The following is a 22,990-nucleotide window of genomic DNA, read 5'->3' as shown; positions in this document are numbered from 1 at the left end:
CGTTACTCAAGATGGATGTGGCCAAAATCTGACTGTCCAAGGATGATATCGTCCATGGCCTGCAATCCCCCTGACAACCAGGCCCAACAATCTCAATATACACTGTCTGGAAATGTGCTGCAACCTGTGTCACAGTGGTAGAGAGTGTAACGCTGTCGCCAGTCCACTCCAGTGACCTGTGATGGAATCCTGGGTCTGTGTTTGCACATTCTTTCTGCACCTGCGTGGGTTTATCTGGGCGCTCTGCTTCCTTCTTATATGTTAAAAGACCTGCATGACAAACTTATTTGGTGGCTTTTGTGAGTGAATGATTTTGTAAAGGTTTGAATTTAGAAAGACAAATGTTCATTTGATTAGAACGATAAGAATATCTGCTGATAGACATACCATGCTCATTAGTCTATTCAGATGTGTGGTGTCATAAATATTGTCCATATTGAACCAAAGTGTAGCAGCAGTGCTGTTGGGATACATTCTGGTCCTCTTTGACCCTGATTGGATTAAGTATGCTGGAGAATGTTGTGTTAGGTCATGCAAGAGGAAGCCTTCATTTTAATTTATATAAATGATCTTGACAAACATGCAAACAAGAGGCCGGTTAAATTCTGAGATATTCAGATAGGTGGGGTGGCAGACACTCTAGTGTCAGCTATCTGATCTAATCTAATCTAACATCATCCCAGATGGAACTGGGCAGAGTTTAGACTTGGGTAGATAAGCAGCAGATGGACTTAAATATGAATGAAGAATATGTAAAGGATAGCAGGAGGAGCACGCAACTCGTAAACTTCAAAGTATATCTTATGAGAAGTTCTTAGAAGTCATAGTTCTCCCTGTCCACATTCAGACAATAATTAGAAGTGATTTGGAAGATTAATGGAATTCTGGGTAACATTACAAGCTCATTGAATATCAAGGATTGTTATTTGTAATCCTTACAACTCAATTTTGAGACATTTTATGGAATATTGTGTGCAATTTTGGCCTCTGTTTTACAAAAAAGGCCTAATGGTATTAGAACATGACTCCTAAAGAAATAAATGACTCCTAAAGAAGAGATGCAGAGTTGAGAAGTGGCTTAATGCTGGAGTGTACATTTAGGATGACCCTCAACCATAACATAGTTAAATCAGTTTTGTGTTGAGGAGTAGGTAAACACTCCTTCCATGCGATTGCCCAAGAGATGGTTATAAAAATTGCATACAAAATGTGTTTTCTGCTGAGGTAGACAATGCCAGTTATTAGATGCACTTTTTCTTCACTTCACTTCCTATCCATTTTTCCTGGTTAGGATCACCTTGGAAATATGCCAGGCTGAAATTGTGAGGATGCCTGATGTGCCGTGACATTTTTTTTAGTTCTTCTTTTTGAATGTGTATATATTCACCAGCTGATTAACAGATATGATCCCTCCAGCATGTGTTCTCACAATGTGCCATACATGGCCCACCACCCATTGGATTGGATCAAGCTTACTAAATGCCCAAACCGTTTTCACTGGCACCTCTTAGCCTGTTATAAGCTGCATTTCCCCACTAAGATCCTCCTTTCATGGAGCGTGAACCAAATAACTGTGCAGAAATCTCATTTCAGTCACTTGTACCTGCTGCCTCATTGTTTCAGTCACTAGCCAAAGGTGGAGGCTAAATGTGAGGGAGGCAGATTCCTAGACTTCGTTTTTCCATCTAAGGGGTTTGCAATTTTATGTGCTTATGTGCAAAGTGCATCCCAAAAGTGTGTTTTTATGTTGTTTGTTTGTTAAGAAGCAAGTAAGGGGTTTTTAAATTTAAAACAGTGAAGCTCAGGTTTGGTGGGTGTGGGTGCGTGATGCTGCCAAGCCGATCAGCAACAGTCTCTTTAAAGGGGGAACTTGGCTCATCACACAATTGCATGCATACATAGTGAGTTCAGCCAGTTTCATTATTTATATTAATATAATCACCGACACCCAGAAAGTATAAAGAGCCTGGGGAGAGCAATAGGGAAGAGAAAGAGAGAGAATAATTGAAAATGAAAACGGAAAGAAAAATATTGAGGATGCTCTTCAAAGGAACTGAGTGAGAGTGAGGAGGACTGGATCACTTCTGCTGAACAGCAGAGAGCAAAGGTGATCATGTGCGCCGAGAGATCTTGTAGACACTGAGGAATGGCAGCAGGACAATGGAGTCGGGCTCAGTGCATCCCGGTGGATAGGTGGACAGGACAGGACTCGATTGGGGGCCACTGTCGCTGGTACAGTATCTCACCTCCGCTGCTTATACTCAGGAAATGGGTGAGTTGAGGGAGCAAGAGAGACGAAGGGAGAGAGCAGCACTGGGAAGACCGATTCTAACCCTCAATTTATCCCTGGTTTTTATTGCTTATTTATTGGATCATTTATTTAATTTTTTAATCCTCACAGAGCACTGTTTTATGGATTATTTATTTATTTAAAAAATGTAGCACTGCACTTTTTGCACATGTTGGGACCTTTGTTGGATTTTTCAGCACTGCTTACTGCCTGTCTCGTAGCTGTGTGCCCTTATTGCAAAACTCTGTCTCGATATACGACTGTCGATGTCCAGGAGCAAGAAGGGGCAACCTGGGTATCACATTGTTAAATGAAATCTTAGCAATTTATTGATAGCATTGATATAAGGATATGATTTCCATTACAATTGAATATGTTAAAAGATAAACAGTACTTTAGGTTGTGTTTTTTTTTTCTTCAAAATAATGCTATCCATATTTGTTAACATATTTGTTATTATTTCGGAGGGAATGCAGACATTTAAAGTCTTTTGTAAACAATACCATGTCAGAACAGAATTTGGAACTGTTTATATATCATGAACAGAAAATCCATTTGCTGAACAAAAGACAAAGTAAACGCGCCTATGTGCCGAAGCCCTGGCTAATCGCAGTATTAGCTGCAGCTTCTCTCTTCTGCCAGAGCCTGAGCACTCTTATGCCAAAGTAAACACTGCAGCAATGCCCTTCTTTTTTCACAATTCCCAGTAGGTGTTAGTGAACATCTCGAGAGACAAGACCATTCAGCCTCTCTCATTTCCTTCATTTGCCGGATTACAAACAGAAGCTTTTTTTTTATTTTTAGTTACCAAGAATGTGGTGAAAGAAATTTGGGTTTAGTGCCTTACTGTTTGTCAGGAATGTTTTGCTAAGTGGATCTTAAGAGGATTATATTAGATTGTGTTTTTTTTCCACAAGATATTCCAACTGCAGCTTATTAAGATGTAATGCTACAAATTCTCTGTAGATATACAAGCATATAGCATTGAATTTCAGCTGCTTAAACCCCGATACAAGACATACAGAATGTGTAGAGATCATTTTTATATCTCGGCACAACTCTAAAATATTATTGGGTTAACTTGCTTATGTTAGTTGCCTTTTACACTTTATTATGTACACACATTGCTGTGGGATGAAGGTAACCAAGCTTGTTGTAGCAATAGTGGAGGCAGAGAGGGGCAGAGAGTGAGATAGAAGGAAGAGAGAAAGAAGAGAAGCCAAAGAAAGAGTTGCTTTGGAGTTAATGGTATGCTTTTTATACTTTGTACTGTGCTGTTTGGAAATGATTCTGAGAAGTGTTCCCCATAATAAAAGCTTGTGTGTGCTGGACTTGTGCCTTGTGTCTCCCTGCGTCAGATTTTTGGAGTGTGGGGTCGCCCCCTACAGGCCACAAGGTCTATGCTGATTACTTAGATTTCAAGCCGTCTCAGACAGGTAGCACAGATAGAATGGGATCAGCAGCTGTCACTTATGTGGTTGGCTTTTACTGTCCCTTAAGGTACAAATGCCTAAAGTTATTTATGAATATTTATGAAGTAGGGATTGCGATTTGTGTCCAATTTTTGGAATAATTCAATAATTAACTTTTAGAGTAATTAACAAATTACAATAAATAGATATGGTACTAATGTGTGTATATGTAAACTGTATATGTGAATGTGTATCAAGCTACATGTAATGAAATGAATGTGATGTACTATATAATTACATTTAATATTATTAGATAGTTGTAATTACACCAGGTTTTCACAGCAATTAGACTCCTGATCGTTGCCCAGTTTATCTTTCTAAATAAGCTGTTTGGCTAGTTTTTTTCCCTGTGTCAGTTTTCTTCTTTGAAGCTCCTGTATATCTAAGCTCATATGCATTCTTTTTTATGATTATATAGCAAAGGGCTATTTCTAAGTCTTTTACTTATGAGGCCGATCTGTCTGACAGTAAATTGGGGAGTTGAGAGACCAAATTGTTACTGCATGGATGTCAAGGGGCATGAAAAATACCAATCTTACTTTAAAGGGATCCATTTATCAGGGAATGACTCGGTGATCAAAGAGAACACCTTTTCACAAACAAGAGGGTTTTACTGAAGATCTTATTTACTTTATAAATAAAGGTTGGTCCATTGGGAAAACCTTCTTGTATTTGGCAAAAACAGTAATCGTTGTCAAGGAAGCAAAGAATTGAAAGCAGAAGTCTTATCCAGGAATATTTACTTTGATCTTTTAGACTCAAAGAGTCTTTCCTTTATTGTAACATACTGTGCAGACGGCTAGTTCCTGCAAACCTCCGTTCTTAACTATAATGGCATCTGATGCGTCATCAACTGACACTTGCACAGCAGCAATGCTGCAACTGGAAAGCTTCCTTTTATACAAAAAGCAATGTGAAAGCAGAGTGGTGTCATTAACAGGTCAGGTCAGGTGAAGTTGAGAAGCATGCACTTATACAGCGCGTTGCCACATCCACCACATGACTAACAAAACAGCTTGGGATCCTGGTTGGCAACTCTTGGTAGACATGCAGTCCAGTTCCACCCTCTGCCGAAGCCAGGTGTTACATAGGTGTCCCCTTTGCCTGGTCTGGCCACTTGGGTCCTCAACAATGAAGACCCTGCAAGCTGGATCACCCTCAGGGAATCACTCCACATGGCCATAGTGCTATAACTGACACACCCTCACAATGCAGGTAATGTGCCTCATTCGGGACTCCGTGAGCAACTGTTCATTCGACACAAAGTCAAATCACCGTTATGCAAGGATTCTCTGAAGAGGACTGTACTTCTTCTCCAGTCTTCAGAGTCCAGCCTTCATTTCAAGTCATTGGATAGCGTCCATGCCTTACAACCATATAGCAAGACAGGAAGCACCAGGACTCTAAAGACTTGGACCTTCGTCCTTTTGCATAGATATCGGGAGCGCCACACATCCTTTTCCAGCGACCTCATCACCCCCCATGCTCTCCCAATCTGTCTACTGACTTCATAGGAAGAGTCACCAGAGACATGAATGTCTCTGCCAAGGTAAGTAAACCTCTTGACAAGGTCGACACTCCCTCTGCAAACAGACACACTGCTGATGGCTGTGCCTAAGAGGTCATTGCCATCAACAATGAAAAAAAAAAAATATATATATATATATATATTTAATTCTTTAGCAACAAAATGTAAATTTAACTTGAAAATGATCCTGAGAGATTCAGTTCAATTGCAGGTATGAGTTAGTTGCAAATTAAAATCTCATCCAGTGGCTTTAGATATAGAGTACTACTGTTGAGTGCAGGTGTTGCCTTCCATCTGTGAACATTTAGCGCACTATAGTCCTGACATAAAGGGAGCATTTTAATTAGAGTCTTGCCCTTCACAATAAAGCTGAGGATCAAATGTTTAATGTGCTCTAGGGCTTCAACTACAGTGCAGCACATTGGCCTCAGGACTTCCAAGGGCATTGTAAGACTCTGGAAAGCATAACACCAGGAAGCTAAGAGTGCTTTGAGATTAGAGTTAGAAGGTGAGTGGTAGGAATCCAATGTGGACATGAAGAGGTGAGCTTTTCTTTAGATATCTTTGAAGGCAGTGATGGGTAACCAAGCTGTTTGTATCATTTGGCTCAAGGGGTATGCAGTCATGTGTTAACTGTCTTAATTTTGTATCATTTCGATTGAATCTTTCTGTGCTGCCTACCTGCTTGTGAGTACAACTGACACGACTTAAAATAAAAACTAGAAGGCTACAAGCAAGTTTGATTTGTGCCATATGAATTATGAGGACATCCAAGCACCCTTTATGTTAAACTGTTGTTGCCATTCACAGCTGGAGCCATTTCAACAGGGCATACACGAAAATTACAGGGAAAATTTAGAATTGGTCTGACTAAGCTACTCCGTGGCCATGTCTTGATACCCAATGTGATAGAAGAGATCTATGGCAACATGCATTTTTAAATAAATAAGCATGCGCCGCACTGAAGTTGATTGAGGTGCTTGGCTGATTGCATATTCAAGTGCAAACTTGAGCATATCGGTGAAGTGCTTCATTCACATCTTGGAGCTGTGGATTGCAACACCTGTGCCCAGATACTGTAAGTTTAAAAATGGACATGCAGGATGAGATGAGAAGATAACAGCAAGATTGAGTTTAAGTTGATGGAAAAGGGTAGAATCATGGTGAAGCCAGTGGCAGTAGTTGAAGCAGGGCTCACTGTGCTCCTGGGATGCAGAAGGAAGGCCGCAAGGGACACAACTGGATTTTAAAGGTTGACTGCACCTGTCGTTAGACGTCTCCTCTTGCTGAAGACACGTGAAAGGGTAAGCAGAGCATCAGGGTTGTTTTTATGGATTGAAAAAGTATTAAACTTCATTTTATTGGATCATGTATTATGTATTCTAATCTCTACTGAACCTTTTTTTAATTGAGGATTATTCATTTATTTAAGGAGGCACCGCGCTGTCTACACCCTTGTTTGACTTTGTTTGTGAAATAAAAGCACAAGGCACTTTTTACCTACTTCTTGTTTGCATGTGTCCTCATCCTCAGACATGACTATCGATAGTTCTGGAGTCATGTTGCCAGAGACTGTGGAGTCCACCTGGACCGTGACACAACACAAGAACAATGAGGACATTTAAACACCTCCCTGACAGTGCCTGAGCCAGCGAGTGCTGTAATTAAGGTTTAGAAGTACTAACCATTGCACCACCATCCTGTACCCTTTTAAAAACACAAATAATTTATAGTCATTGCTTGTTATTTCTCACAGTACTAGGTTTCAAAAATCTATAAATCAAATGAAAAAGAAATTATATTTGTCATCTTGCAATAAAATGATATCCATGAATTGATAACATTGTAGATTATAACCAAACAAGCTGGTGAACACTTGCTAGCTGTCAGATTCTTGGGAATTTACTGCTGTTTGTACATTATGCCATTTTTTGTATTTTCTGCTGGTTAAGTTTGGAGAAATTCAGTTTTTATTCCTGGTTTGTGATAAGTGAACCCCATGGAATTTGCTTCTCTGTGAGTTTGGTGAAATCACTGAAATGTTCAAGAACTTCTCCAAACTCTACAAAAAGCTTTGAAGGCAATGAGGAAGGAGGACCTGAACTAATATTGAGTGGATTATAATAATGCAGTACTCTTTAAAGTGTCCCTTAGGACTAGGGAAGTATCTGCCAAGTATGCAGGACTGATTATTGTGGCCAAAAATGAGGTCTGTGCCTAGAGGCTGATGTAAGATAGAATGAATACCACAACAAATGGCCACCAATTAGCAATAAGTAAATAAAATACACATCATTGCGCTCACAGAGTTCCAATTTTGAGTCTCATATTGGCCATGCCGTGAAGAGCAAGAGTGGGACTGGCTTATTCCATTGCTTATAGTCATCTATTTTGCTTCACATGTATCTGTACAGATTCTACACATATTTTCCTTCCATCAAGAAGAAAGAAACACTTTGTAAGTAGTACTAAATCCTACATCACTAATTCTACTTCTTCACTGGGTCTGCTATGTTTTTTACCGAAGGAGGAGGCTTCCTTTAAGGCTTATTTTGACTTATAGATGCAGGACATGGATAATTATGCACAGGGATCAGCGTAATGTATCTAGTGGCAGTACTCACAATATTCTCATTATGGTCAGCTAATATATCTCTCAAATAGAAATACTGCAAGTTCTTTTTTTAAACATATGAGTGATGGAAATGTGTCTGCAGTGCTGCTCAGTTTGTGACATCACATAGGCACAAGGCAGATCGATGGCGATTTTATAGTACACATGCATGAAATCGCCATACATGTCTGCAACAGCTTTGTCATGTCATGCTGGCCTCGCAATGCTTAATGGGGCGCTGGAAAAAAATGTTTGTCTAAGTCTGCCACACAACAAGTTTTCAGGAAAAAATTCTTCATGCACAACATATTCACTGTGAAAAACACCGGCAAATTTCATCAATCAACACTATTCCTGATCTTTATGTGACCTAAAGGAAAGATTTTGATTTAAATTTGCCTAGAGTTACCACACAACATTTAAAAGGTTACTAAAGTTATTAAAAAACACTTAGTTCACCTTTTAATTACACATTTTGTTTCACCATTTCAATTTGCTTTGGTTTTTATAATAAATGAATAATTATTAATTATAATTAAAGCCTTGCATATGGGTGTCCCTTCACTGCCACTCATGTAATAAAATCTCCTGATAATCAGATAATCCTGTTATTAAAGAACACATTCATTTGGTCATAACTAGAGTAGATTGTATTAAATGTTGAATTTACAGGCAATATTTCCAAAGGTCTGTATGGGATTAAACAATTTCAGTTGTTTTGTGTCAATGGATGCATAACCCCGATAATCAGAAAAAATAAAATTAATCAGTTTTTCTGGTTTTTTTTTGTTTTTTTTAGAATCCTATACAGTACCTTCAGGGGTCACTGTGCTCATATCAGCACCTAATGAGCTATCGAGCATTTCAATGATATTTTGTAGTTATTTCTTTCTTTAATTTGTTCATATTATAGGGAAAAATGGCATGTGCCATTATATTTTTATTTTGTTTTCTTTCTACCATCTGAACTTGTGTGGTGCTCAGGTGTCACCCGTTGCATGGCCACACTTGGATCCCAATATGGGATCCTGAGTTGGTTTGTCATGTGGTGGGTGCAGCAATGCACTGTATCAGCGCGTGCTCCTAACCTACCACTTTGGGAAAGGTGAAAGCTGGGCGTTCTTTTTATCCTTTAACCAAATCTCTAATCATAAAAACTGAGAGAAAAATGTTCTAGGGCAGGGGTAGGCAACGTCGGTCCTGGAGGGCCACAGTATGTGCAGGTTTTTGTTCCAACCCAGTTCCTTAACGAGAACTCAATTATTGCTGATGAAGCACATATTGCTTAAGTGACATTTTAATGCTTCATTTTAGTGGTCTCGCTTGTTAAGGTTCTCCAACCTTAATTGCTTATTTCAATCTTAAACTGCTGCATTCAGTGTTTTAATTGCTCCTTATTAGCAATAAGATGTAAAACAGGGGTAGGCAATGTCGGTCCTGGTGAGCCGCAGTGGCTACAGGTTTTCATTCAACCCAATTGCTTAATTAGAAACCAATCATTGCCAATCTCAGACCTTATTTAATTTTATAGCTTGTTAGTCTGTGCAATGTAAGGCTTTTATATCGTAGATTTTTTTCCTTTCCAAGGATATCATCCAAATGATTTGAAGCCTAAAACAGATCATTTTCAGTCTGTCACATTTTTCTATTAAGTGTTTTATTAAATCAAACCGTGCATGATGAACACACACAGATGTAATTGGAAAAAAGCTATCTGGAGAACTGCTGGCTGCTTTGTCTTTTACATCTTATTGCTAATAAGGAGCAATTAAAACACTGAATGCAGCAGTTTAAGATTGAAATAAGCAATTAAGGTTGGAGAACCTTGACAAGCGAGACCACTAAAATGAAGCATTAAAATGTCACTTAAGCAATATGTGCTTCATCAGCAATAATTGAGTTCTCGTTAAGGAACTGTGTTGGAACAAAAACCTGCACATACTGTGGCACTCCAGGACCGACGTTGCCTACCCCTGTTCTAGGGCATTGCAAGGCATACCACCAGGAAGTTCTTTCTAAGAATGCTTTGAGATTGGAGTTAGAAGGTGAGCGGCAGAAAGCCTATGTGGACATGAAGAGGTGGGCTTTTCTTTAGATATCTTTGAAGGCTGTGTTGGGAAACCAAGATGTTTGTATCATTAGGCCCAAGGGGCAGTCATGTGTTGATTGTCTTAATATTAGATCATTTTAACTGACTCTTTCTGAGTTGCCTATCTACCTTAACAATTGTTAGAATAAATAATAAAGAAGTTGTTTTGCAGTTGTACACCCAACTGACTAAAAGCTGATGAAGTCTTCCTATGAATAAAGTAATTAGATGCTAGAAGTTTTTTATTTTTATTTTATTCAGTAATATTGCATACAATCAGCACAAGCTTTTAAAAATATCAAAAAAACACGGAGTCAGAAATCAGCAAATAGATATCTATCTGTTAGACTCCTTTTAAAATTTCTCTGATGGGTTCAGTCATAGTTATGTCAAAAAATAAGTGCCAAACTCCATGTATGAACTCCTGTCATCAGAGGCATGGTAATGAATAATGAATCCACCCATTTTCTGAATGGTCTTTTCCATTACAGAGAGATGAGGATCGAAGTCTCCCCCCAGTGCATCACAGGGCAGACAAATCCACACACACAACGAACCCAACAATGCAGGCCTTTTTAATAAAACCTGATGTGCCAGGAGGAAACCCGAGTTTGGACCAAAGTCCTTGAATTGGTGGAGCAGCAGAAATAAGCACTGCTCTTTACATTTTAAAATCATTCCTTTAATAAACAATGCCCAAGCGTACGCATTTGCAAGTGCATAACAATGAGCTTAACACCTAATTATTTATAATTAAAACTTGAAATCTATTTATTCTCCACTAAAAGCTATGCTTCTCATTTTGTCTATGGGTTGTTTCTTTTTATTTATACTCCAATAAAACACAACTTTTTTTTTTTTACAAATTAAAAATTCTTCAAGTATAAAGCAGCAAGCCTAAAAGTGGTAACCCATGATGGGCTGCTGCCAAAACATGCGATCCTCATTTGTCATCTTCCTTCCATGTTTGTAGAGATCTAGGTCTGCTGCTGACTCTCGTTTAGTTGGCGTTTTCCATCCTCAGTACATTTCCACTGCCTTTTGTGGCAGCTGCACTCTTGTTTACTGACATTTTTTACCTTTTGTTTCACTTTTTTTAAGAGATGTTCCTGGTTGCCAGTAATTAATTGCTGGCGAGAATCTCCTCAACACTTGCTCTGACCTGTTATTTCTTGGTTTTTTTTGTTTGTTTTGTTTTTCTTTTATTTATCCTTAAATGTCTCACCCTGCTTACAATGGGTCTCGCATTTTCGCACTGCCTTTGCTTCAGTAGTAGTTGTTTATTAAAGTATTTTTTCTGCTTTTACTGGACCGTTGGTTTTCTTGCTGTATTTCTTTTTCAGTCACAAGTGAATAAATTACTTTGTATTCATTAGGCATGGCTCTGTATAAATGAAAAGTAATAAACAAAAATTATTTTCTTTGTAGCCTATTTATATTTCTCTGTTACATCGTAACATAATAAAACTGCAAATTTAACACCTGAGTAGAAAATGGATCAAATAATGTAACATCAATAATGTTTAAATATGAAGTTAATGCATCAAGTCATGTTTAAAGGCACCACTTTAAATTATTACAGAATACAATGTAAAACAAAAAGCAGATTTTTCCATAATAATTTCCTAGGTCTCAAATTATTTACTTTGATTGTCACAGGGATGCTTTGCATACATAATGCATTAACTTAACAAAAAAATATAAAAAATAAATTTTTTATGCATAGAAATTATGGGATCCCTTAGGCGCGGAGAAGATATTTAAAAAGAAAAAGACATTTATCATCATAAAAGTGAATTCATGCCATCTATTATAATTCACCTCCGCGGTTCATTGTTTTATTTCCCCCCCAAAATCTGCATTAACTGTGTTGTGTTATTCAGATTCTTCAGATATTAAGTTTTTGTGTTTTTATTTATGGAGAACCAGACCTTATAGAAATGTTTCAGTATTAATTGTTTTAAATTGCTATGCTGTGTAAATCATGAGAAAATTTATTTTTTTGCATTCCATTTTAGACTACAAATTATGACACACATAGATCTTTACTGAAGACTGCTTAACATTTTCACTCTATATATCTTATTTTGGGCTCCCACTGAGATGGCCATCAATTAAAAATTATGATTCTAACACCCTTGTTTCTATGCTTTGTTACATCCATCTACTGTTTCTGTCATTTATGTCATCTGTGACATACGGTGTGCATTAGGAGGCATATTAAAGTCACTGTCCCCTCACACAAAAATGGCCTGTTTACACAAAAATTGGTACAGGTCAGATCTCAAAAAATGTATCTAGCATTACTCAACTCCCTTCTTAATCTATTTAAATAAATAAATGATTAATACCACAGACACATCTACACTTCATAATCTAACCCAGACTGGTAGTATGTGAGGCAGATTGTCTAAATCCCAGTAATCTTGATAAAAGTGTCAAGGTAGAGTAGTACTTTTTTGATTTACTTTATTAATCCCTAAGGGGAGATTGTCTATTTGCATGACCTTTTGACATCAGTGCACAGTGTCAGCCATTGTACAGCACTTTTGGAGCAATTTTCAAGTTAAGGGCCTTGCTCAAGGGCCCAACAGAGTAGGATCCCTTCTGGCAGTAATGGGATTTGAACTGGCAACCTTCCAGATCCCAGCACAGATCTTTAGCCTCAGTGCCACCACTCTAAATAACTCTTGGTGTTTTGTTGTAACTTGTGCTCAAGTAGTGGGCTTCCCCCTCATGGGAGCTGCTTCTTCAGTTCTGACTCTATCTTTCCCCGGTGTCTACACAGTAGCTCTGATGGCTGCCCAGCTATTTACTCCGGTGCTCTGGCAGACAAAAAGTGCAAATCCAGCAACTGCTGTCAGGTGTAAGTGAGTGCAAGTCCTTCCTTACATTGTCGGTTGTCCATTTTATCCAAAAAAGTAGCCAACAATAACAAGCAATAATAAAGACAAGCAAACACAGGAGCTGCTGTTGCAGATGGCTGCTCATGAAAGTGTCAGAAGTAATTATGATAATTGTAAAGTTTGGATCTGGATCAAAGACAACAACATTTATTTCTATGGCACATTTTCATTTATACAAGTTAGATTTAGATAAGAATAATAAGAAATAAATAGTGAACAAAAATAAATAAACTATGCACACTTACATAAGAAAGATATATAATTAAGAGACATAGAGTCCTTAAAATATAGAATTTTTTTTTTTAATTCAAGTTTCTAAGTGGTAGTCTGTTGATAAGATGAGATGGCCAGGGTGAACAGAAAAAAAATGTAAAAGTTGGCAAAAAAAAAGAATAAATCTTCCAGACAAAAATACCAGTAAGACCCCACTAGGCATTGTGCCTAAGTACATAAAAAGACCATGTAAAAGTAGTTTGCTGATGTTTTGTGGTATCCTCTTTCATTCTGACATCACAGGCGGCTGCATAGAACTGTGATCTGCTGGTGGTGGTGCAGAACACGGTGATACGATGAAATATTATCTGGATTAAGAACACATCAGCAATAATAAATATAAGAAATGCGGAGCCATTAAGTTCAAACAAGGCAGCAATCGAAAAGTGTATGCACATTTAAGAAGTTTTTTATGTTATTTCTTTTCTGCTTATAGCAAAGAATCAAAGCAGATCTGGCTTAGAAATCCATTATTTATAAAATAAGAAAATAAAATGTAAACATAAAATTAAAAAAATTATAAAAATACAGTCAGGATTCCTTCATTGTTACATTGTGGGAAACAGTGCATGAAGATTATGAATGTAAACCTGTCATAACTGACTTAGTTGAAACTGTGTTGGCTCAATACTGTATATTTGCACCTTTGTCTGATGGAAGATACAGTACTTCAGGGTTATTACTCAAGCTCCGCCATTTTAATATACGAGAAAGTGAAATTTTGGACAAGATTATTCTTTGTACATCTTATCTATTTGCTCTTGGCATTTCATATTGTTATTGGTTTGGTATCTCTCATGTGGTGTCCTGCGGTGGGTTGGCACCCTGCCCAGGATTGGTTCCTGCCTTGTGCCCTGTGTTGGCTGGGATTGGCTCCAGCAGACCCCCGTGACCCTGTGTTCGGATTCAGCGGGTTGGAAAATGGATGGATGGATGGATCTCTCATGTGTTTTGTAATGTCTAGCTACAGAATTCATTTTGGTTTGCACTTCAGCTTTCGTTGCACATTTCCCAGGATGTACAGGTTAGGTTAGCTGGTGATTCCAAAATGGCTCCTATGGGAGTTTGAGCGAGGATGTGTGCGGGAGTGAGTCTTGTGTTCAACTAGTGCCATATCAAAGGGCTTGCCTCTAGTGAAAAGGATGAGCTCTAGTTTTTCATGAACCTGTGGTTTTGAGAATGTCATGTTGTGTTACCTACTCCTTTTTTCCTTCTCATCTAATGCGTATCCATTATCGCACTTCTGAAAAAGGTAACATTGTAATGTCTCCTGATTCATGTCAAGAATTCCTCCTTAAGCTTCAGCATGCCTGGTCACACTATTCTAATCTAAGCTTGACTATATCGTAATTAAGAATTAAATTTAGCCAAAGGACAAATTAACTTTTAACTATCCAGCCAAGTTATGTAGATGTAAAGTGTCTCCTCTCATTTGTAACAATGGAAAATTAAAGTAAAAATGCTTTATGATGTATTGTTCTAAAAACATTAAGTCCAACACTGACTCCTTAACAGCCAAATGTTCCAAATGACCGAAGGTTCTTTTTCATTTATGCTTAGCATTCGCTGCCCCATGGATAGAACTCAGCTGTCTTGAAACTGACGCCTACAAGTTCATACCTCCCTGAAGGAAGAAAGAAGCAGATCATCTTCACCTTTATGTTCCTGTGAGTTTTCTCTTTTATTTTTTTTTCATTTTAAATTTACTTTGTGAAATAAAAATGCTTTGAATTCTTTTACTTGCCAGCCATTTATTCCTGTACTGTTCGCAATTATAATTGGAAACATCTGTATGCTGTTCATGTCAAGTGCCAATTCCTTATCTTTGTGGCTGGAGAAATTTAGACTGTATTATTTTTCACTTTCCTTTACTGCTGTTGGCAAATGTACACCGGTTTAGAGCCTTATTTGTATCTTTTGAGTTTTTTTGCAACTTTTAACATTTTATATTTGGCATTGCATTGTTTTTTTCTTCTTACATAAAAATGTAAAAATAGACCGCATTGCAGTACTCTGAGACTGAAGAAATAACCACCTCACTGTTCAATGTGTATTCAGTGCAGACCAGTCCACTCACCACTAATGGTCATCTCTCAGTTCAGCACAGTTGGATCACTATTCACTAATCTCGACAGTTAACCTTCACAACCCCCTAATCAGGGCCATCTTAACATATGGGCACAAAGGGCACTGGCGTCATGCCCCAGGAACATAGGGGCTCACGATGTTTCTGATGCCAATATATATTTCTGTTTTGCTATCAAAATAGGGGCCCCAGCGCACTACTTTACCCAGGGGCCTGTGATGCTGGTAAGATGGCCCTGACCCTAATTGGAGGATCTTGTTTTAACTCATCCTATAAGGTAGGCCAAGCACTATGATCATCCATTTTGGTAATGAATTCTCTGCACGCAGCCTGAACCTTTATCATGTAGATTTCATAAGGATGAACAAAAGACATAAAAGTGATCTGACTAAAATTCTGGACATGGCACATAAGGCTGATTTGTGTGAATGAAGCAGACATTGACTTTCATACTTACTTTTCCAAATATAATGATGTGGAGTGTAGGAATCTTTGGTTATCAGAAAAAAGGATCATCTCAGAGTTTACACAGTTCCAATGAGACAATTCAGGAACCCTAAAAGACTGGGGAACTTGTAAGATGAACACACATGGGCACTCCATCCTGAAACTGAAAAAGAGCCCAGGTGAAGTGAGGTGAAAACACTAATCAGTACCCAGCAGTGGTACCTGTTGGGTCATAACACAAAGCATAATTACAGAACACGTATTCCAGGACTGAACGGTTCAGTTTTCTGTAGTTACATAGTACTGAATACCTACAAGGTTGTGATCTTGTGCAGTGTTTTGTGGTTGTTAAGAGCTCATATTCTTCCATTGATTAAAAATGCTGACACATGAATCCATTATGTTGTCATTGTCATTGGCTTTATTTTCTCAAGGAATCTGCACTCCAGATTTGTACCTCCTGCTTCAGGTTTCTTCTCGCTCATCTAGTTTCTCGTTAAACAGTTGGGTGTGTTGGTGGAACAAAATAACTCTGGTGTGAGGGCATTTGGACTTACATATGTTGTAAGAGGCACGGACCTCCCCTCTTGAAAAATGTACTCAAGTTACATTGTGTCTTTTTCATAGTCTTAACAGAGACCAATTATATGTAGTGTAATAGAGGATATGAATTGGCTGGTATCCGGGCTGTCGGAAGGAGGCTCACATTCTGTCTGAATGTGAGGTGCTTCATGGGTGCAATGTTGCAGCACCAAAAGTACTTCCATGTACAGCATAAAAGAAGCTGCTCCACTTCAGCCAGGCAAGTTGGAGTCAGGAGAAGAAGAAGGCAATACCCACCTGGGGAGGAGTGGGATGAGAAAAACAGAACAGCAACAGAATTGTGGTTGTTGTGGTTTTGATCGAGATGAAGCCTTGGATAAGGTACAAAAGAAAATAAAAATAAGTCTTTTTTAACCTAGAACTGTTGTCTGTGTAGTTGTGTCTTGTATTTGGGGGTTTGAGGTGCCCCCCCCAGTGGTCAAAATAGTAAATGATTTTACCAAAGCTGTTACTGGCCACAAAATCAACAGAACATCTGGTTGGATTTTCAATATGTAAACAAGACAAAATTGATTCAATGTGATGGCTTATTTCATATTCACGTTAATTTTTTGTTGTAGTTTTTTGAACATTGTAAGTAATTTGTTGTGCCTCATTTGTCCCACAGTCTTAATTCTGACCACCCATTCACATCCGTATGAGACTGAAAAGGTCCCAACTGAACAAATTGTATGTTGATTATCATGGGCTCAGGCCCAATGCTCATCAAGTAGTTCAAAGTGCTTTAAAGTAATATGAAAAATAAGTTTAAAGGGCATATTAGAGTAATATGCGACTAAAGAAATGAGAATCAAAAATCACCAAGAAAATAATGAAGTGCAGGAACTGACACATCTAACCAATCTCAGTATGTCAAAGCCAACAACAAGAAGATAAGCCAATTCAGACTTCATATTTTCTAATAATGAGATGCAATCCAAATTATAGAGATTTTGAAACTGTTAGGATCAAATGTTTGTAAAATGTACTAGTTTACAAAATTTTGGTAAAAATTACTGTACTATTTTAATTTAGAATGGCAAACATACAATACAATACAATTTATTTTTGTAGAGCCCAAAATCACACAAGAAGTGCCACAATGGGCTTTAACAGGCCCTGCCTTTTGACAGCCCCCCAGCCTTGACTCTTGAAGAAGACAAGGAAAAACTCCCCAAAAAAATCCTAGTAGGAAAAAAATAGAAGAAACCTTGGGAAAGGCAGTTCAAAGAGAGACGCCTTTCCAGGTAGGTTGGGCGTGCAGTGGGTGTCAAAAGAAGGGGGTCAATACAATACAATACACAGAACAGAACACAAGTAATCCTCAATAGAAATATTATAAGTACAAAGCAGAATTCAACAGTCCATGATATCACATAATACGATTTGGATTTGTTCCGAGTCCTGGAGAAAACATCACACAAATGAAAGTAAGACTTCAAGAAACAAGTTAGAAAATGTGAGAATGGAATAATATTTAGGTGCATTCAGGAACTTATGCCACATTCCATTTGAACTGAGAAGTCAGAATTTCTGAGTTCTTAGTTGGAATGTTCAACTGGAACAAACCCCACAAGTCGGATTTCCTACTAAGAAATTGGTGACTGATCTTTCAAATCTGAATTTGTCTGAATTTAAATTTTGATGTCAATCCAAAATGGCGACGTATACTGTGAAATTTAGTGAAAGCTATAGTATTACAGTAATCCCTTGCTATATCGCGCTTCGTCTTTCGCGGCTTCACTCTATCGCGGATTTTATATGTAAGCATATTTAAATATATATCGTGGAATTTTTGCTGGTTCGCGGATTTCTGCTGACAATGGGTCTTTTAATTTCTGGTACATGCTTCCTCAGTTGGTTTGCCCAGTTGATTTCATACAAGGGACGCTATTGGCAGATGGCTGAGAAGCTACCCAACCAGAGCGCGTATTACGTATTAAATAAAACTCCTCAAATATATTGTGAGCACAGGGGCTGTTTGCACCCCTAGAGGATACGGCCACTCCTCAAAAAATGCTGAAAGATTACCTTCACATTGCTCCCTTCCTTTCTGGGCTTGCATGTGGCTGCTTTGTCAAGCGATATGCTTCCTGCATGGTGCTTCGCATACTTAAAAGATCAAACAGCACGTATTGATTTTTGATTGTTTGCTTTTCTCTCTTTCTCTCTCTTGCTCTGACATTCTCTGCTTCTGACGGAGAGGGTGTGAGCAGGGGGGCTGTTCGCACCCCTAGACAATACGGACACTCGTCTAAAAATGCTGAAAGATTATCTTCACATTGCTCGCTTCTGTGCCGCTGCTTTGTCAAGCGACATGCTTCCCGCACGGTGCTTCGCATACTTAAAAGCTCGAACGGCACATATTGATTTTTGATTGTTTGTTTTTCTCTGTCTCTCTCTCTCTCTCTCTGACATTCTTTGCACACTGGCCTAGAGGATACGGATGCTCCTCTAAAAAATGCTGAAAGACTACCTTCACAATTGCTCCCTTCCTTGCAGCTGCTTTGTCCGGCGGTGCTTTGCATACTTAAAAGCCAAACAGCCCTATTGATTTTTGATTGTTTGCTTTTTTCTCTCTCTCTCTCTGACATTCTCTGCTCCTGATGCGCACTCCTTTGAAGAGGAAGATATGTTTGCATTCTTTTAATTGTGAGACGGAACTGTCATCTCTGTCTTGTCATGGAGCACAGTTTAAACTTTTGAAAAAGAGACAAATGTTTGTTTGCAGTGTTTGAATAAAGTTCCTGTCTCTCTACAACCTCCTGTGTTTCTGTGCAAATCTGTGACCCAAGCATGACAATATAAAAATAACCATATAAACATATGGTTTCTACTTCGCGGATTTTCACCTTTCGCGGGAGGTTCTGGAACGCAACCCCCGCGATCGAGGAGGGATTACTGTATACTGTTTATTAGCACTTTTGTCTATTTGTGTCTCATTAAATCAGTCATGCACACAGGTCTGTCCAACCTCTGTCTGCAAACATTTTGCAATGGTGTTTGAAAGTGCAAAATATCACATGATGTTGTTCAGTAGTTGTTTGTATTCCAAAAGCGCAAGCACAACAAAGATTTCCCCAGAGGCGGCTGTATTGTTTTTCTGAATGTTTCACTGGAATGCAGTCAACTCGGGTGTGACATCATTCTCCACTCCGATATCTGTTTTATCTCTGAAGTAAATGGAATGCGGCATTAGTTAACTGTTATGAAAGTTGGAGCCTTCTTTTTATTTTGGTTTATTTACAAAAATTTAATTCATTACATATTTTATAACAATGGTAATAGAATATATTAGATTATAATTACATCTAGTTATAGAGTACATAACTACATTTTTAATAACATTTTACATGTATTTCTGTACCAAGCACAACATGCTTTTTCTTAGCTGAAATATTTTTGCAGGCACCAGATTATTAATGTACTATTGTTAGTTGTTGACTGTGGAGGGCTTACAACTAATTGCAGTTCATATTCTTTAAACATAACATTTTTTTTGAAAGAAGTACCTAATGGAGAGTTAAAATCCACCATATGTTGAGATTTGCCCATGCTGGGAACTCTCTGTCATGTCAGCTGTTCTTGTAACTCTGCTGGAGTTTCAATCACTTGTACTGGGGATCTGTTTCACCCTCGAGTGGCTATCAAATAAGTAACTGAGATCATGCAAATGATTTTGAAATCTTAACAATGCTTTTAAATGGGACTGTTTAAAATTGCAAAAAATGCTCTATTTGTGATATCTCAATGAGAATTAAACTCTCCCAACTAATTTCTTTGAAGAATAATTGTACCAATGTCAACACAGTCCACTAGGAGCTAAAATGTGCCATGCAAACAGACAGACTTGACGTGACACTGACACAAACACACCTAAATTAAATGAGATGTGGATTTGGCTGATGAGCAATGGGGTTGATGGAAATGGGCTTTTATATGATGCAAAGGAGTGGTGGCTCTGAGGCTAAGGATCTGCGCTGGTATCCTGAAGGTTGCCGGTTCGAATCCCCGTCACTGCCAAAAGAGATCCTACTCTGCTGGGCCCTTGAGCAAGACCCTTAACCTGTAATTGCTCCAGGCGCTGTACAATGGCTGACCCTGTGCTCTGACCCCAAGGGGTATGCGAAAACTAACAAATTTCTAATACGAGAAATCGTATAAGACGAAATAAAGAACAAAAAAAATAAAAATTAGGTTTACGCCAACAATTAAAATTAGTGAAAAATGTAACAGAGCTCTTCTATTTGTTGGTAAAGAGTTAAGAAATGAATTGTTGAAGAAAAGGCACCTCTTTGATGAGAAGACAAGTAAGAGCAGCAATGAGAATACAAGAGTAACACTTAAAAAAAATGGCATAAGACAACTGGGGAGAATTGTAGCTGTAAAGGCAAAAGATAATCTAGACTGGTGATTTCAGTATTCTAGTGTTAAGAGAACATTCAGGAAGCAGTTTAATTATGTTAAAATAATAAGAAATCAACAAGTTTAGAGGGGAAGTGTTGTAATAAATTGGAAAGTATAAGTACACTGATGTAAAAGGAGAACTAGAGGAAATGGCTCTAAACAGTAAACAAATCCTATTCATAGTTTCCTAGGATTTTCACCTGCCTCAATCTGCATGTAGTGAATTAGAAAGAAATAATGTATAATTTAGAGATTGTAGAGAGTAAAAGGAAATTAGGATTTAATAGTTCAGAAGGAAATAAATCATCCAGGCCAGAAAAAATTTAGAATCTCAAAGACACTAGTGATTACAAGAGCTGGGGGAGTTACTCAAGGAAAGTCATCCATTACAAATCACTTCTCCCATATTGGAACAGGATTACTTTACTCATTACTTTGTGAAAAAGCAATTACATTACTAACCGCTTTACTTTGAAGTTATTCGCTAAATGATTTCAAGTGTATACCAATTGGAAAGTACAAGGATGACGCTTAAAAAAATCCTTTCAGGATTCTAATAAGAAGAAAAAGAAACAAAAAGAGTGAACATGTGTTCAGCGGTTAAATAACTAAACTATGTCACTTACATTAGCACTGTGCCATTTCAATCGTATAAAACAGCTAGTAGAGGACTTCAGTTTGCAACGAGAATTCTTAATAAAAGAATCCATCTTAATAATTAAAAATTAAACTAACCTAACCATTCTAAAACTTACAAGAATCGAGCCAGCAGACAAGATATTGTTGAGGTGGGTTAGCTACCTGAAGTCTCTCTCCCATCTCAATGTTCTTTCCACTTTCAAAAAAGGCATGTGGATATCAAATAGAAAGCATTTACATTTTGTAGTTAACAATCTTGCATTCCGTAGCTGGGGGACACAATGGTGTATTGGTTGTGCTGCTGCCTCACAGTAAGGTGACCAAGGTTCGCGTTTTGGGTCCTCCATTCATGGAGTTTGTATGTTTTCCCCCGTGTCTGCATGAGTTTCCTCCAGGAGCTCTGGTTTCCTCCCACAGTCCAAATACATGCAGGTTAGGTGAATTGGCAATCCTAAAGTGGCCCTAGTTTGTATGTTTGTGTTTGTCCTGCAATGGACTGGCGCCCTATCCAGTGTTTGTTTGTGCCTTATGCCCTGCACTAGCTGGGATAGTCTCCTCTACAATCCCCCCCCCCGACCCAGTTCAGGACTACGCGGGTTAGCAAATGACTGACTGACATTCACTAGCAATTAAGGTAAAGACTCAGCTGACTTATTGGTACACAGATGTCTTCTCTCTTTTCAAGGGAATGTTAAAGAGATGTGACTTGACAAAGAAATGAAATGCATGTCAAGATACAACACTACATATTAGGGCACATAACGACTATACTTTTTTCATTTGAAAAAAGCCTGAACGTCAGAAGGAACCAAAATATTAAAGTAGCTAGTGTACACTTAAATATTATAATTTCCAGATTCATGCTGTGTGTTACGGCACTAATAAGCAGATGCAGAAAAAGATCAGGAAATGCCCATCAGTATATTGGCAATGGCTTTACAAAGAAAACTAACAAGCTAACAAAGTTCAGAGATGAAGGCAACTTGTAGCAAAGAAACACGCTATAGTCTTCAACTGTGAATATGAACAACAAAACACGCCAGAGATTGTTTTTTTTATCCACAAAGTTGGACAGTGAAACATTCAAAATAGCAATTATTTGTAGCATCGTGGAGATGACTGCACTGATCGTGACTTCTGGATGCAGCACCACAGCCCCAACCTATAGGCTCCCATCAAAACAAAGATGGCATTGAGGTACGCTAAAATTACAACAAAATAAATTTTATAATTTCCAGTGTAACTTTGGAGGTATGAATACATCATACCATTCTCAGTACTTGGATGTCCTTGCTAGATAATGTATAACTTTAAGCAAAAATCAAACTACTCTGGTAATTCATGATATTATGATTCACTTGGCTATAGCTTCTAGAACTGAACTAGAATTGCTTTCTCTCTGTTAATCATATTCTTTTAGTGTGTTGTGGAACTGAAAGGTTTCAAAGATAAATTCAAAATCTTTATTTCTTAATAATGAGAAAGTTAACCTCAGTACATGAAAAGTAGTAAAATAACATGCATCTCCAGTGCAGATCTGACAGCATTGTAAAATACAATGTACTCAATGCCTGTGCAGAAATGGTAAGCAATGGTGAGTACAAATCAGGCCGATCAAGTAGTCACACTCACCTCTTCAAACGTTATTGTACTGACT

The 22,990-nt window shown here is 38.1% G+C and overlaps 1 protein-coding gene across 1 annotated transcript in view; it reads left to right on the top strand.

Annotated features, from left to right (window-relative positions):
• Window positions 1–14,759: 14,759 nt before the first annotated feature.
• mid2 (midline 2) overlaps window positions 14,760–22,990 on the top strand; it is a 494,772-nt gene continuing 486,541 nt past the window's right edge. Inside the window, exon 1 of the mRNA XM_028816075.2 lies at window positions 14,760–14,839. The gene's annotated coding sequence lies outside the window, so the exon portion shown is untranslated. The remainder of the gene's footprint in view (window positions 14,840–22,990) is intronic.

This window comes from Erpetoichthys calabaricus, chromosome 12 (assembly GCF_900747795.2).
Source record: "Erpetoichthys calabaricus chromosome 12, fErpCal1.3, whole genome shotgun sequence".
NCBI classification, from domain to species: domain Eukaryota; kingdom Metazoa; phylum Chordata; class Cladistia; order Polypteriformes; family Polypteridae; genus Erpetoichthys; species Erpetoichthys calabaricus.
The sequence above is the reverse complement of the archived record's forward strand: the minus strand, read 5'-3'. Positions and strand labels throughout refer to the sequence as shown.